Source organism: Mesocricetus auratus, unplaced genomic scaffold (assembly GCF_017639785.1).
Source record: "Mesocricetus auratus isolate SY011 unplaced genomic scaffold, BCM_Maur_2.0 Super-Scaffold_100676, whole genome shotgun sequence".
Classification (NCBI taxonomy): Eukaryota; Metazoa; Chordata; class Mammalia; order Rodentia; family Cricetidae; genus Mesocricetus; species Mesocricetus auratus.
The window spans coordinates 113,904,412-113,920,419 of NW_024429266.1; positions in this window are offsets into that span (position 1 = coordinate 113,904,412).

Here is a 16,008-nt window from a genome sequence, read left to right on the forward strand (position 1 = left end):
ATAAATTTAAGGACTCTCAGTTAAACAGAGCTAAATATGCTTTTGAATTTATAGTAAGTAGTAGGTAATGAGTAAGCCAGCATCTGGAAAACTTTGGGATTTTTTTAATTGAATGTATACTACTAAATTCAGTTGAGGTAGTCTTGCAACATCAGCTGTGGTGGTTGATTTCATGTGCCAGCTTGGGTAGGCCACAGTTCCCAGATAGCTGATCCAGTGTTACATTAGACACAGCTATAGGCGTATCATGGTAGGGGATGTCCTCCTGCGTGCTGTGAATATATGTTTCCATATTGGTTGATGAATAAAGCTGTTTCAGTCAATGGACAGACAGAATTTAGCCAGGTGGGAAGTCCAAACAGGGATAGCAAAAGGTAGTAGACAGAGTCTAGGAGACACCATGTAGCTACTGAGGAAGTAAGTGACCCAGGCATCACCAGTAAGCCAAGACCACTTGGAGATACACAGATTAATAGAAATGGGCTAATAATTAAGAGAGAGGTAGCCAATAAGAAGCCTGAGCAATAGGCCAAACAGTTTATAATTACTATGAGCCTCTGTGTGTTTATTTGGAATTAAATGGTAGCAGGATAGAAACCTCTGCCTACAGTATCAGGATTTTTTGTTTGTCCATTTCGGTTGGTCAGTTTACTATATGTTGTTTTTTTGGTTTGGGTTGGTTTGATCTATAGAGACAGGGTCTCACCACCTAACCTTGACTGGATTTGAAGCTGAAAGCTGCAGCTTCCCTAGTGCTGAGATTACAAGGATATACTACCACACTGAACTTATGGAAGAGATTCTTGTAGGTGAGAGTAATATATAAATTGGTAGACTTGAATGAAGCTCGTCACCACCTATACTGTCAATAAGCTTCCTGCAATCCCTTGAAAGCCCCACAGCATGAAGACTGGTATTTAAACAAGAAGGAACTCAGAGAAACAGCCTTCAGACAGGAACTTCAATAGCAGCTCTTCCTCGATCTCAGTGTGAGGCCCACCTGAGAGATTTAAAACATCTCAGCTTTATGACTCTGAACCAATCCTTTAGTATCAAGTCTCATCTCAAAATGTATACATACACGCAATTGTCCTGTTTCTTTAAAGAACTGCCTAACACATTAGTCTTATTAGTAGGATATATATATGTATATGTATATATATAATTTTTATATACATATACATCTATGTATATCAATAATAATTAAGAAGTCATGAATCTGAGAGAGATTCAGGGGATGCTGGGAGAGTTGGAGAGGAAGAAGGGGAGGGGAGGGAAGAAAGGATGTAAATGCAATCCTCATGAGTGAAATTCTCAAAAAATTAATTTAACTTAATTAAAAATAGATACTTTGGGATACTCTCTCAGCCTAGACACACCAGGGAGGGCCTAGACCCTGCCCCAAATGATGTGACAGACTTTGATGATTCCCCCACGGAAGGACTTACCCTTTCTATGGAGCAGAAGAGGGATAAAATGGGGGTTGGTAGGGGACATGGGAGGGTGGGGGGAGAGGGGATTGATATATAAAATAAGATTGTCTCTAATTTAAATATATATGCAGAATTCATAATAGCAGTCAATAAATTCTTAGTGGGCTATAGATTAAAAGCAAGGGAAGATAAAATTGTTTTAACTAAGTATGTAAAGTGTCTTGATATAGTTATGTGAGGTAATAGTTCTATACCTAATGACCATTCCCACAACACCTGGAAAAGTACAAAATAGTTTCTCTCCAAGCAGCTCTCCTTGACACTCCCCCTCCTATTCAAAGGACCTCTCCATCCCCCAAGGCTTGAACTTTCATTTTCTCAGTTTCTCTAATTTTGAGAACTCTTTGTAAATAAGGTGTTAATGACTTCACACTTCCCCCAAACAATCTACATTGCTAAATAACAAGGAAGAGGGAAAGAGATGTTTTGCCCCAAAGTAATTAATCTCTACTAGTGTGTGGAAAGATCCGTAACACCTAACCAGGGGAAGAGAGCTAAGACAGGGGCCTTTCTGAGGCCTTCCAAACAGGCTCAAGGAGGCGACTACTGACCTACCCCACTTCCATGGAGTGGCACTCTTCCTGAAGTTTCCTGGGCACAGTGGCCTGGCGTTGCTGCTGCCACATTCCAGGAGACGGTGCGTGGGTAGTGCTTGTGTGAAACACAATGGATGGCTGAGCTGGGCACATGGTGCAGAAGAGCTAGTGGCTGCCACCCTGCACGCGCATGGAGCCAGATGCCACGCAGGTACTCTCGTGAACTGCACACATGTCCAAATAATTTAACATGTTTTCTATTTTATTATATGTTTATAGGTGCTTTGTCTGCATGTATGCCTAGGCACCGTGTGTGTGCAGTGCCTGTGTAGGCCAGAAGAGGGCACCAGGTATCCCGGAACTGCAGTTATGGGTGGCCATGTAGGTGCTGAGAATTGAACCTGGGTCCTCTGGAAACCCATCCAGTGCTCTGAACTGCTGAGCCATCTCTCCCGCTGTGTGTCTAAATAGTGTTTCTGAAGCAAGACACTTATGGCCACCCATGATACAGGCAAAGATAAATAATGCATCTCACATTGTTGGATGGGAGTCCAAAGTCCGTGTGTATACTCGGGATGAGTACTGATCACCCTGAACTCTTGGGGGAGGGTCTAGGCCCTGCCCTGTATGAAATGACAGAGTATGGACACCCCCATGGAGGGCCTCACCCTCCCTGGGGAAATGAGGGGATAATGGGGGGGGGTTGGGGGGAGGGCACGGGAGGAGGGGAGGGAAAGGGAGAGGAACCTGGAACTGACTTGTGAAGCAACCTTGTTTCTAATCTAAATTTAAACTGAAAAATAAATTTTAAAAAAGGTAAATAATGTTTGTTTCTTTTCAGTTCCCAACACAGGTTACCCTCTGTATTTATGTATTTAACACTTGGAGAAAAGAAAGCCATGCAGTGTAGCCATTTAAAGCCACCTGTGCTTGGCCATGCGTAGTGATGCACACCTGTAATCTCTCTGTATTTAAAGGGCTGAGGCAGGAGCATTCTGAGTTTGGAGTACCAGGAAACTAGGAACGGATTAGTAGGGGAGTATCATTTTAAAGGAAACTAGGAAGGGACTAGTAGGGAGTGTTATCTTAAGGGAGGGGGAAATTGAATCATCCCTGATGCCCACCAACCAATGGCTGGATAATGAAAATGTGGTTTATATACACAATGGAACTTTATCCAGCTATGAAGAAAAGCGAAGTTATGAAATTTGCAGGTAAATGGGTGAAACCAGAAAAAAAAAACTTATTCTGAGTGAAGTAGCCTAAGCTTAGAAAGACAAACCTCACATGTGTCTTCTCATATTCAGATCTTGACCCAGCTCTTGATTTGTAGGTGTTTAATTTGGAGTACCAGGAAGCTCGGAAGGGATTAGTGGGGGAGGGGGGTAGCACCTAGGTAAAATGTGGAAAAGGATGTATGTCGGGATACAAGAGAGGCACGGGATGAGTGAGAAGTCAGTTAAGATGAAGGAGGGAGCCGGGCGGTGGTGGTGCACGCCTTTAATCCCAGCACTCGGGAGGCAGAGGCAGGCGGATCTCTGTGAGTTCGAGGCCAGGCTGGACCGATAGCCCCCGAAACAATACAGAGAACCCCTGTCTCGTAAAAACCAAAAAAAAAAAAAAAAAAAAAAGATGAAGGAGGGTAAGTGAGTAAACCACTCAGAAACCTGCACCTCCATAAAGGTCGAAAGCAGACAGACAATGTCTGTGCTAGAAGCAATGGGTCACTAAACCAGAACTCCAATGCCAGGTGTCAAGCTCCTCTATGTTGTTGGCCATGGGGGCCCTGGAGTGGCACTTCTTGTGGCACTAGAGGTGGCAGAGTGGCTGCCATTCTGTCCAGTGCAGTCATAGGCTGTGGAGCTAGACTGGGTTTAACAGAGACAGGTCTCAGGTTGGGTTCCTTTGGTCACTAGTACTGGACTGACCACACTGAGGACCATGCGTTTGCTGACTGGTCAACAGTATGGCTTCCCTCCTTTCTGTGCCCAGCCCTCTGAGACTCACCCAGGCACCTGGTGTCACTGACATCTTGGGTGGAGACAGATGTGTGGGCAGAAGATAGTGCCCCCCCCCAATTTGAGCTGTATGCTCTACAGATGCTCTAGCAGAACTGGGCTTGGTCTTTGGTTCATAGGTAATGTTGGGGACCCAAGAGTACACAGCCCAGTCCCTCTCAATACCTGCTGGCATGGGGTGGGCTGTACAGCAGGCTCCCCTTTCTAGGCCGGGTGAAAAAGTTGCCTTCCATGATCCAGGAGGAACACTGACCAAAACAAGCTAGAGTTGTCTGGGAAGAGAAATCTCAGTTTCCATCAGATTGCCTGTAGGCGTGTCTGTGGTCCATTTTCTTAATTAATAATTGATATGGGAGGTCCTAGTCCACAGGGGTGTGTAGATGCCACCCATGGGCAAGTAGGTCTGAGTTCTATAAGAAAGCAGGCTGAGCAAGCTCTGAGGAACAAGTCAATAGGCAGCACTCCTCCAAGGCATCTGCTTCAGTTCCTGCCTCCAGGTTCCTGTCCTGAGTTACTGTCCCAACTTATTTCTTTCTTTTTCCCTCCCTCTCTCCTTCTCTCCCTCCCTCGCTCCCTCCCTCGCTCCCTCCCTCGCTCCCTCCCTCCCTCCCTCCCTCCCTCCCTCCCTCCCTCCCTCCCTCCATCCTGTGATTTTGTGAGACAGGGTTTCTCTGTGTAACAGCCCTAGCTGTCCTGGAACTAGGTCTATAGACCATGCTGGCCTTGAACTCACACCTGCCTCTGCCTCTGCCTCTGCCTCCCAAGTGCTGGGATTAAAGGTGTGCACCACCACCTCCCAGGTGCCCCAACTTCTCTTGAAGATAGACTCTGAGCAATAAGCTAAAATAAACCCATATCTTGTAGTTATTGTGTCTATCACAGCAATAGAAGGCAGGTCATGAGATATTGCTATGACAGACCTGACCGTGTGTTTTGGGAAGGATTATGGTGACATTTGAACTTTGGAGCAGAAAATCTGCTGAATGTTCAGAGTTCAGTGACTGTTCTGTGAGAGCTTGGAAGATAAAAATGTCGAGAGTGATGCAGATGACAGAGGCCTCACTTGTGAAGTTCAGAGGGAAGCCAAGATCTTATCAGGGCTGGAGCTGAAGGACCGGCTGTGGCTAACAAGAGGCCATAAGCACAAAACTTTCCTTTTGCTGGGACAATTGCTGTTGGTCAGCTGGGACTGAAGAGTCATCTGTGCTTAAAAAGCGAGAGACATCATTAGGCCAAATCTCCTGAAGGGTTTCCTCAGGGTCAGTACCACAGAAGCTGTGATCCAGAGAGCGCCAAGGCTGAACCTTAACTTATGCTGGCAGCTGAACTTGGGTAAACGTCTCAGGGTTTCCCAGATGATACTGGCTTTAATGGCATGAAGAGGTCATGGAGAGTGCCAGAGGCTTGGCACTGTGACAGGCCAGGAAAGCCATTGGGAAGGTGAGATCTCAGTTGCAGGAGAAGCCCTGAGTTTGAAGAGCCAATGGAGAAAGCTTAAGGCTTAACACCATGTGACAGGATTAGAGTTCCTGAAGAGACAACAGGAGAGGCTATGGGTAAAGGTATTGCCCTTTTGCAGCAGAGACTCCAGCATTTTGGAGATGCCATGACCCTATAGGACTTATAACAAGGACAGCAGCAGGTATAGGGATGGCCTAAGCCTAGGAGACAAACCGTGTGTGTCCTGCGGGTGGAGAGGAGTCCAGAGGACACTGAGTCCCAGACATGACAATGAGCTTTACTCTGCTGCCCTTTGGCTTTGCTTTGATCTGATTGTAACTGTGCCCTGGCCCTTACCTTATGAAGTAAGAAGTATGTATCTTAATTTGACTTTGCAGAAGCCCACAACTAAGACTTTGGAATTTTGGAGAGCCTGGTTTTTAAATTTTAGGCTTTTGGATATTTTAAATTTGCTTTAAACTGTGAAAGAGACTTTGGATGTTTTAAAGAGACTGAACTTTTTAAAGGGTTTGACTTTTTAATTGCCATGGGACTTTTAAAGTTATTTATGTTTTGTGGTATTGACATTAGTATGAGGTCTTGGGAATAAACGATAAAGGAAAGGTTAAGGATTAATAGTGAACTATGATGTGTCCAGTTGATGAGGAGTCAAATATCCTTTTCTGTTGCTGTTGTTTGTTTTCCCTTTTGTCAGCTTGGCCCAAGCTAGACTTTTGTAGGAAGAAGAACCTTAATTGAGAAAATGCTTGCACAGGATTGCTTGTAGGCAAGGCTATGGTGCGGTTTCCTGATTAAAGGTTGATATAGTGAGCTAACCCATGGGTGGTATGGGGAAGGTGGTGCCACCCCTGGGCTGGAGTTCCTGTGTTGTATAAGAAAGCAGGCTTTAATTCCTGTTAGATCTCTGTGAGTTCAAGGTCAGCCTGGTCTACAGCATAGCCAAGCTAAACAGGGAAACCACATCTTGAAGAAGGAGGAGAAGGAGAAGGAGAAGGAGAAGGAGAAGAAGAAGAAGAAGAAGAAGAAGAAGAAGAAGAAGAAGAAGAAGAAGAAGAAGAAGAAGAAGAAGAAGAAGAAGAGGAAGAGGAAGAGGAAGAGGAAGAGGAAGAGGAGGAGGAAGAGGAAGAGGAAGGAGGAAGAGGAAGGAGGAAGGAGGAGGAGGGAGAGGAAGAGGAAGAGGAAGAGGAGGAAGAGGAAGGAGAAAGAGAAAGAAGAAAAGGAAAAAGAAAAAGAAGAAGAAAGAAAGCAGGCTGAGTAAGCCATGGGGAAACAAGCCAGTAACAGAGCTCCCCCACAGGGTCTGCTTCAGGTCCTGCCTCCAGATTCTTGCCCCAAGTTACTTTTACCATGGTGCTTATCACAGCAATAGAAAGCAAACGAAGACAGTCACCTCCTTACCAAAAAAAATGCCCAATAATATGTTTATAAAGCAATAAAATGCCTATAGGACTAAACAATGAAATTACAGAAGAACAAAAGAATTTATATTTTATACATTTATTTATTTATGGTGTGAGTGTGTGTGTGTACTTACACACTTATGGAGATCAGAGGTGTTGGATCGCTTCTTCCATTGTTTAAAACAACAACCAGAACCGTTTGGGAAGGAAAGGGTTTATTTCATCTTGCTCATCCAGGTCAGACCCCATCACTGAGAGAAGCCAGGGCAGGAACTTAACGGCAGGACCTGAGGCGGTGACTGCGGTGACCGTGGTGACTGCAGAAGGGCTCTGCTTGCTACCGGCTCATTCCTTGGCTTGCTCAGCAGCTTTTCCCGAGCGCTCAGGCCCACTGCTTGGAGATGGCGCCAGCTACAGTGGACTGGGCCCTCCTGCATCGACTAAGAAACCATCCCACCACATGTCTGCAGGCCACTCTGTTGGAGGCAAATTTTCAGCTGAGTTTCCCTCTTCCCATGTGACTCTAGCTTCTGTTAACTTGACATAAACTAACCAGTACAGCATATAGTTTTTAGGAGACAGAGCTAGAGAGACACAGAGAGAGAGAACGAAGGGAGGAAGGAAGGGAGGGAGGGAGGGAGGGAGGGAGGGAGGAAGGAAGGAAGGAAGGAAGGAAGGAAGGAAGGAAGGAAGGAAGGAAGACAATAACCAACCAGCAGGGTATCTAGCAAAGCACTCAAACCTAGAATGTTAAACGTACTTATGCAATTTAATAAGAAATGGCCAGCTCAATGGGAAAATGCTACTTTGACAAGAGAGGATTACCTTCCAATGACCAGGGGACAATGAAAAGTTGTTCCCTTCATTAATCACTAAGTAATGAAAATTAAAGTGACAATGTTACAGTATAACAAGCTGGCAACTGGCTGAAATGAAAAGACAGTTATTAGAAGACAACCAACATTTAGCCAGGCGTTGGTGGCACACACCTTTAATCCCAGCACTCGGGAGGCACAGGCAGGCGGATCTCTGTGAGTTCGAGATCAGCCTGGTCTACAAGAGCTAGTTCCAGGACACCCTCCAAAGCCACAGAAGCACCCTGTCTCAAAGAACCAAAAGAAGAAGAAGAAGAAGAAGAAGAAGAAGAAGAAGAAGAAGAAGAAGAAGAAGAAGAAGAAGAAGAAGAAGAAGAAGAAGAAGACAAACAACATTCGATGAAAGTAGATCCTTACTCCTGGAACGTCTAGGTTGAAGGAGCCATTCTGGAGACAGTTCATCAGTGTCCCCTGAAGCTGGATGCAGACACTGTGACCCAGCAAGTCCATGTCTAGATGTATGCCTGGCAAAAATGCAGCCACCAACTGGTTTACACGGAAACACAATTTACATAATCCACAATTGAAATTTGTCCAAATGTCCAGTAACAACAGAAGGGAAAATGCATATAGCATGCCAGATTTCTAAAACAGTCCTGTAAACAAATGGGTGAAAGCAGAGTTGTCTGCCACTGTTGAAAGTGAGGAGAACCATTATTCTTAGGGAGTTGTAAAAGGGCAGGAGGGCATTTCTGAGAATGGGAAATTGCTGACTTTCTTGTTTTTGCTAATCCCACCAGTGTCTGCTTTGTGAAAAGCCAGACATTTCCATGCGTGTATCTTTATAATTTAGCCAAGATTTTGAACACCATCAGATGGTGTTTACCCAATTTCTAAATTGTTGATCCTCAACTTTGGCAACGGTACAGACAACAAATATTTTTATATACTGTTGGCAGAACTATAAATTTAGTCAACCTTCTTGGAAAGCTGATTAGTAACATGGACCAACAATATTTCAAAGTTTATGGTCTTTTGCCTACTAATTCCATGTATATGCATCTATCTTAATGTAATAATCCACTCCATAAAATGACAAGGACAGGATACAAAACTGTGTATATTCTATATAGTCCAAACCATTTAAATACATTTATGAGAGGCTGGAAGAAAGTACATGGAAAATCATGAATGCTGTGTCCCCATCCCCAAAGCCATGATCCCAATGTAATGGTGTTAGGTCGTGTGGCCTTTGAGAGCTGACTAGGTTTATAGCGGTTGTGGTGGGTCTTCTGGTAGGGTTAGGAGTTATCAGATGTCGCACCTGCTGTGCAGCCTGCATCCGAGAATGTAGCGAGGTGGTCGGGATAGATGACACAGAGACCGGTCGGTTGCTTTAAGAAAACTTTATGCTTCCCAAGTCAGCTTAGGAGGAGACCCCAAGTCCGCTTAGGAAAACCCCCAAGAAAAAAACGCTTCCCTTTTTAAGGACTTCTGCCATCCATCTACATACAATTCTTCCCAGACTTCTCACCCTCCTGGCTGGTGGTTTAATCTCCAGCCCCAGAATCGGGGAGACACCACAGGGAGCAGGAAGGAACATCTAGCCGTAGGGGGGATCAAAGTCATGGTGTTTCAGTGAGGAGCCCTTATCTGAGCCCTATCAAGAGCTTTATAGCACTGAATTGTTTTCAGTAAACATTATCTCACAGCTGCCTGCTCCCAGGCCGAAGGGGAAGTGGGTCTCTGTTCAAGGTCTGGTGTCCCCACAATCAGACAAGGGAGACAGACAAGATCTCCCCCTCGATACAGTCAGAGGCCGCCAAAGTAAGCAAGCTGTTATGAGTCTGGGATAGAGACCTCCACAGAGCCAAGTCTTGCTGGAAGTCAGAACTTGAAATTCCTGGTCTTGGGAACTATGGGAAATAAATGTTTATTGTTTCCACCAGTATATGGCATCTTGTTAGAGCCACTAAGTATATTATCATAGTGATCTGGAGTAGGGGTTGTTTATTTCACTGTTTTGAAATTTCTCATCAACCAAATTACATTTTAATTTAAATTTTATGTATTGGGGGGCCTGCTGTGCCATTATATGTGTTTTTATGGGGGGATGACTGATGGGAGTTGGCTCTCTCCTTCTACCATATGGAACCTGAGGATCAAACTCGGGTCATCAGGCTTGGCAACAACTGTTTTTACCCTCAAAGTCATCCCAGTCGCCCTATTTTAATTTTCATAAATGTAATTGCTCATTAATTACAACTAAATCCTCCTACGCAAAGGACAATAAAAATAGAGAAATACAGAGTAAAAGTAAATGTGTTTTCTTTCATATATTCTCCCCTTAGTGCATTGCTTTGGTTTTTCAAAAATAAGCATCAATATCCTCTTGTAAAACTTTTTATATATTTTAGTTAGTATATAAATCATGCACACACAGGTAAGGAAATGTGCATTTGCAATGTTTAGTGTGTGTGTGTGTTTTAATTGGTGGTTTAAAATAAAAACCCACAGGAACTGGATATTCCCATTTTATTGTCTGCCCCGTGCCATGATTTAAGTGTCACATAGCTACATAAGCAGTACTTTCCTGAAACATAAACTGCTTAGTGCCAGTGGCCACATGCCAGGTCCCCACCTGCTTAAAACCTGCTTAGCTTCAGACAGCTCCTGTGTTGTCATGCTGGATCTGCCTAACATACTGTAAAACACTTTAATGACACACACCAAATAATTAGCAAGTTTGCGCGGTAATCTGCCTGGATCTGGAACAGCCTTTTTAACTCACTATTCACCGACAACGTTTATAATCAGAGAGCTGAGAAGTATACGTGGTTTTGTTTGAAAGGAATCTAGAAGGGATTGTCAGTTGGGCTCAGTGTTCCTGTTTGTTTGTCAGGTTTAAAGCAGGAAGTCTCATGTCTGTTTAATTTTTCATCAAAGATCGTTTGTGAAAGGTGCCTGGCTGATCTGGGCCACATCGTTACAGTGAGCACCACATTAATAGAGACTGCTGTTTGCATAATAGAAAAGACAGATTACTTAGAAATACCTTGAGGAAGCTTGCTTTTCACACGGAATGCATGAGTTGTCCAAATGCCCTGAACGCAGGCCTTCAGCAGCAGTTGAAGAGGTGACTCATTCATTCCTCTGTCACCCGAGACGTAGCTCACATCTCTCATGCTCCCTCTATGACGGTACACTGGCTCACATTCCATCATCCTGTCCCTTGTTGGTCTAAGTCTTTAAACCTGGAGTTGGCAATTTTCTGGCGATTTCTCTGTCTTATGCTCGCACTTGTACGTGGATGAAATAAAACCTTGGCACCCACCTGGCTCCATCTCAGCAGGGTTTTCGCATATTGATTCCAGAAGTCAAGGGTAATTAGGAGTAATTCCACCCTTGGTGGCATCTCTCTGGTGTCTTTAAAGAAGATGTCCTGCGTAGCCCATGAAAGCAGCAAAATGTCTGTTCCTTATTCCTCCTCACAGCAGTCTGCCCTGAAGCTTCCTTCCTTCTGCCTGGCTCTAGTCCCCCACCTTTCAATGCCAGTTTCCATCCTGGCTTCTCTTTGCTTCCCCGTGAGCTGCCTCTCATCTGTAGTTTAGCACCCTGGCAGGGGCAGAGGGGGAGGGGGAAGAAGAAGGGGACAGTCTAGTTACTACAGTCTTTTTACTCAGGAGGAACAGGAAGAGCGAGAGTTATGGAGCACAATCCAGACGCTTTGTCCAATAATTTATTGTAGATATTACGTAGACTCACACAGACTAGACCTTCTACATGTGAGGTGAGATCTAGAAATGGGTGCATTGAAGTTGGGGTTGTTTTGGAAAAAAACGAGGGAAGGGTTTTTGTTGGTTGGTTGGTTGGTTGTTGGCTTTGCTTGAGAAAGAAAGTAACATTTGCTAGTGCAGAATTGATGGTGGGTGTCCTTCCGTATATATGTTTCTCTTATTGGTTGATGAATAAAACACTGTTTGGCTAATAGAGGCAGGAAGATAGGCGGGATTAGGAAATAAGGAGAATTTGGGAAAGGTAGGCAGATAGGGCACGTAAGGAGACGCCATGTAGCAGAGGAAGGAGTAACAGATCTCGACCCTTCTCCGTTAAGATTAGACCATGTGGAAATACTTAGATTAATAGAAATGGGTTAATAATTAAGACAGAGCTAGCCAGTAAGAAGTCCTAGCCATCAGCCAACAGTTTTATAACTATTACAGCATCCGTGTGTTTATTTGGGGCTAGGGCGGCTGTGGGACCAGGCAGGACAAGGAACTCCAGCTACACAGAATGCTCTGCAGTATCCCATTAATGCTTTGCACTTTGATAGCACAGCATTTGCAAGAGGGATTTGCTGTGGCCTCTGTTTCAGTCCTAAGGACTACGTTTGTTCCCGTGGCCAGGTATAGTGGTGCACGCCTTTAATCACAGCACTGGGGAGACAGAGTCAGGGAGAGCTCTGTGAGTCTGGGGTCAGTCTGAGCAGCCAGATCTATACAACGAGACGCTGTCTCCAAAAAAAAAAAAAAAAGTGTGCTCCTGTGTTGTGTCCAACTCACAAAAGCAGCAAAACGTCCTCAGAGAAATTCTTTTCCCATCTCCAAAGGTAACTGATTGGACCATTCATGTGACATTAGGTGAGGAAATCATACATCCCTCGAGCTTCCAGGGTAGCAGTGGTAGCAACTGTCCTGTCAGAGTCGGAGATGAGAGCAGCTCTGAGGGCTGAATCCCACGGGAGCACGGTGCTTCTGAGTGTGCACACAGGCCGGAGAATAGGAGAGGAAGCCAGTGAGGTCCAGAGGAGGCTGGAAGGTTAGGTGGGGCCCGGGAGCAAAGGAGATGATTTGTTTGGGGTGGGAGGAGAAGAGCCGTTCAATCATAGGTGCTGCAGGGAAGATTCGGGGGGCAGGAGGCATTTGAAGAACTGACTGAGGAGCATGCAGGGTAGCCCCTTGCACTGTTTGTCCTGTGGACGCACATTCACTTTTAGTCAACCTCCCTTACTCCACACAATTATTTTTTCCAGTCTGGGAAGCAGAACCTCTGTGGCAGGCAGAGCTTCCCTTCTTGTGATAACACATGATAAACCACAAATGTCATCTACTGTGTTCTGGGCTTAATGTCATCTCGGGGGGGGGGGGTCTGTTCCAAAGTGTGGTGGTTTGAGTGGAAATGGCCTCTGTAACCTCGTAGGGAGTGGCACTATTAGGAGGTGTGGCCTTGTTGTTGGAGTAAATGGACTAAACCTCTGAAACTGTAAGCCAGCCCCAATTAAATGTTTTCCTTTATAAGAGTTGCTATGGTCATAGGGTCTCTTCACAGCAATAGAAACCCTGACTAAGACACAAAGTGTTATTCATTTTTATCATGCTCACTGTCCCTAGTCAGCCTGAGCCCTAGCTAGTCCAGTGACACAACAGTCCCACACTTACAGGGACTTGGTGTATCCGAAGGTCAGGGAGGATGAACTGAAGGAAGGAAGAGGCAAAGGGAGGGGACACACTCCCCCTGAAGGTGGCCTATACACTTCTGTGCATCATTTGAAACCAGACCTGTCAAACCTAGTGTCTCTTTGGTGATGTCTTTGAGATTCTGCCTCCCCCGTAACCAGGGTAGTGGTGACTCTGCTAGTTACACTAAGATGTGGTATTGGATGGCTTCACACATTGGGTCACCAGGAGTGGTGGCCATGCCTGCAGCCCCAGGAGATTACAGGCAGAAGAATCAGAATTCAAGTCACCCAGACCAGTCTGGACTGCACTAGACTCTGTTTGATAGGGGCCACACACACAAACAAAAACCAAGAATAAAACAAGAAGAAGACCAGCGAGTTAACGAAAGACTGCAGCCCGGGTTCAGCACAAAGCTCAGCACTATTGGAAATTTTAATTAAAACTGAATACTATTAAAAAGCACTTCCACAACACTCCCTCATATTAACGTCCTCACTCTCACGACACTTAGTTTTAATTATTGAGAAACTCTTATATGATTAAGTGGCTGAGCCTGGTCATTCCACTAGGGATTGGCAAGGCCAGAATTCACCTCCAATCCTTGGCGTTTGGGGGCCCTCCCCGCTGCTCTGCCTCCCTATTTCTATATCTGAAAAATGCCTTGGCGGAATAAATTACTTTCCATGACTATGTTACATGGCTAACTAAGCAAGGTCGTTAGGGGTCACAGAGCCAGGGAAAGCTAACAATAAATCAGTTCTCCATGACGGACAACTGATTTTTTTTTCCTGTTGTTGTTTTGATAAATCACAACACAAAGCCAGACATTTTCTCAAGGTCAATGATTTTTTCCCCCAGGCCCTTGTCTGATGAAAGGAAAGACATAGAGAGATTTATTACCAGCCATCTTCTTCTAGCCTGGGGAGACCATACCTGGAATCTCCCCAACCAGCAGGTGAGGTGCATGCCACTAAATGTGTCAGCTTTATGAATGGCAAAGTCACTTTGTCCCCTGACTTGATCCTGCCAAATTCAAAACCTGATTCAAGGGCCACAGTGGCTGACCAGATGCACCCTGAGCACCTCCTGCCTGGAGGCTGTAGTACCCCTAGCTGAGGTCCACCTGACCAGTGCCTACTATTTGGAAGCATATTCCCAATTCCAGCCCTTTCTTCCTCCCCTCAGTGCTGACACATGAAGTGAATCAATGTTTGCTTGAACCACCCTGGTGATGGCTCACTCTTTTCACTTGCCTGGGCACCTTCTGAAAGGAAGGAGTTGCTTTCCCCCTCTCCTCCATGCTTGGCTTAACCGTTTATAAACATGATGTGACCAGAGAGAGGAATGGTCCGGTGGGCTGAGATTTGAAAACAGAGGAGCAGAGGAGAGGTCCCTGGCTCTCTCCAGAGCTAGAGGAAGAAGAACAGGCTGAGGCAGGGAAAGCAGCAGGAGGCATGCCTTTAACTTTCACTTCTAAAGTCCCCTGTAATGTGGAGGTTCCACCCCTAGAAATTCATCTGTATGCCCCTTCCGGTCTAACCTGAAAAGGGGAGTGACTTCCGAGTATCCCTAACAGAGCTTAATGGGTCTCTAGTGGAAGGAACACACTGTGCCCTCCTAAGAAGCCCCCAGGCCTGGCTCAGGGGACTTCCATGGCAGGTAGTGTGATCAGTCCAGAGACAAGGTCCCTTGACAGGAACTGGCAGGGGTAGGACCACTGAGGCGAGACAAGTGCTATGAACAGATGTCCTTAAGCTTAAGACAAGGAACACCGAGGCTTGAAATGCTGACTTAGTCTAGGAGCTCCTACCCAGGCCTTTGAAATGGAGCAAAACTGGAGGAGGGCAAGACCTGCAACCCCAGGGCAGCAGCGGAAGCGAAATATGCACATTTCGGTTAGTAAGTGTCTGCAAGCCACATCTTAAACCATAGATTCTTATACTCGATCATAAAGCTTGACTTTGGATTGAAGAGGTATGGCTTCTACATTCCAAAAGTACCCTGATAAACAAAGCAAAAAGGCTTTGGAATAAAGCTGCTGCTCTTCATTATGTTAGTAAACTATTGATGCACTATTTAAGCTCACTGAGAGGCTGGCTATGGAGTTGGTGTTGTTGCTTCAGACCCAACTATGTTTATCTTAGAGTATTTTCCAAGATCCCATGTTCATGGATGGGCTATTACCACCCACACCTTGTGCAAGGGGGAGGGGAGAAGAGTCCGACAGCCCAAGAGTAGACACCAGGTCCTTGAGAATAGAAGAAGAGTAGATTGGGTAAGAACACTATGCCCTTGAACACAGCTACTAAGTGAACCAATGTCAGCACCTTCCCAAAGCTAAGGACTAAACTACTGTCTGTTCCATGATATAAAGATGCCTATGGTGAGAACAGCTTACCAAGGAGCAGATATTCTGCCTGGGACCTTCTGTGTTCCACCTGACTGCTTTGGTTCCTGGATTTGCCCAGTTAGTATCTGACGGATGCTGGACATGTTTGGTCTGATGCTGTACTATGTCCTTCTGGGGCTCCCCATTTGTCCTAGTCACTGTCTATGACTTAGAAGAGACACCACGACCAAGGCAACTCTGATGGAATAAAAAGCATTCAACTGGGGACTTGCTTGCTGTTTTCAAGGTTAAATCCATTATCGTCATGATAGGGAGCATGGCAGCTTGCAGGCAGGTGTTGGAGCAATAGCTGAGAACCATATCCTGATCCATAGGCAGAGAGAGAGAGAGAGAGAGAGAGAGAGAGAGAGAGAGAGAGAGAGAGAGAGAGAGAGAGAGAGAGTCTCCAGGCTTGGCATGGATTTTGAAACCTCAAA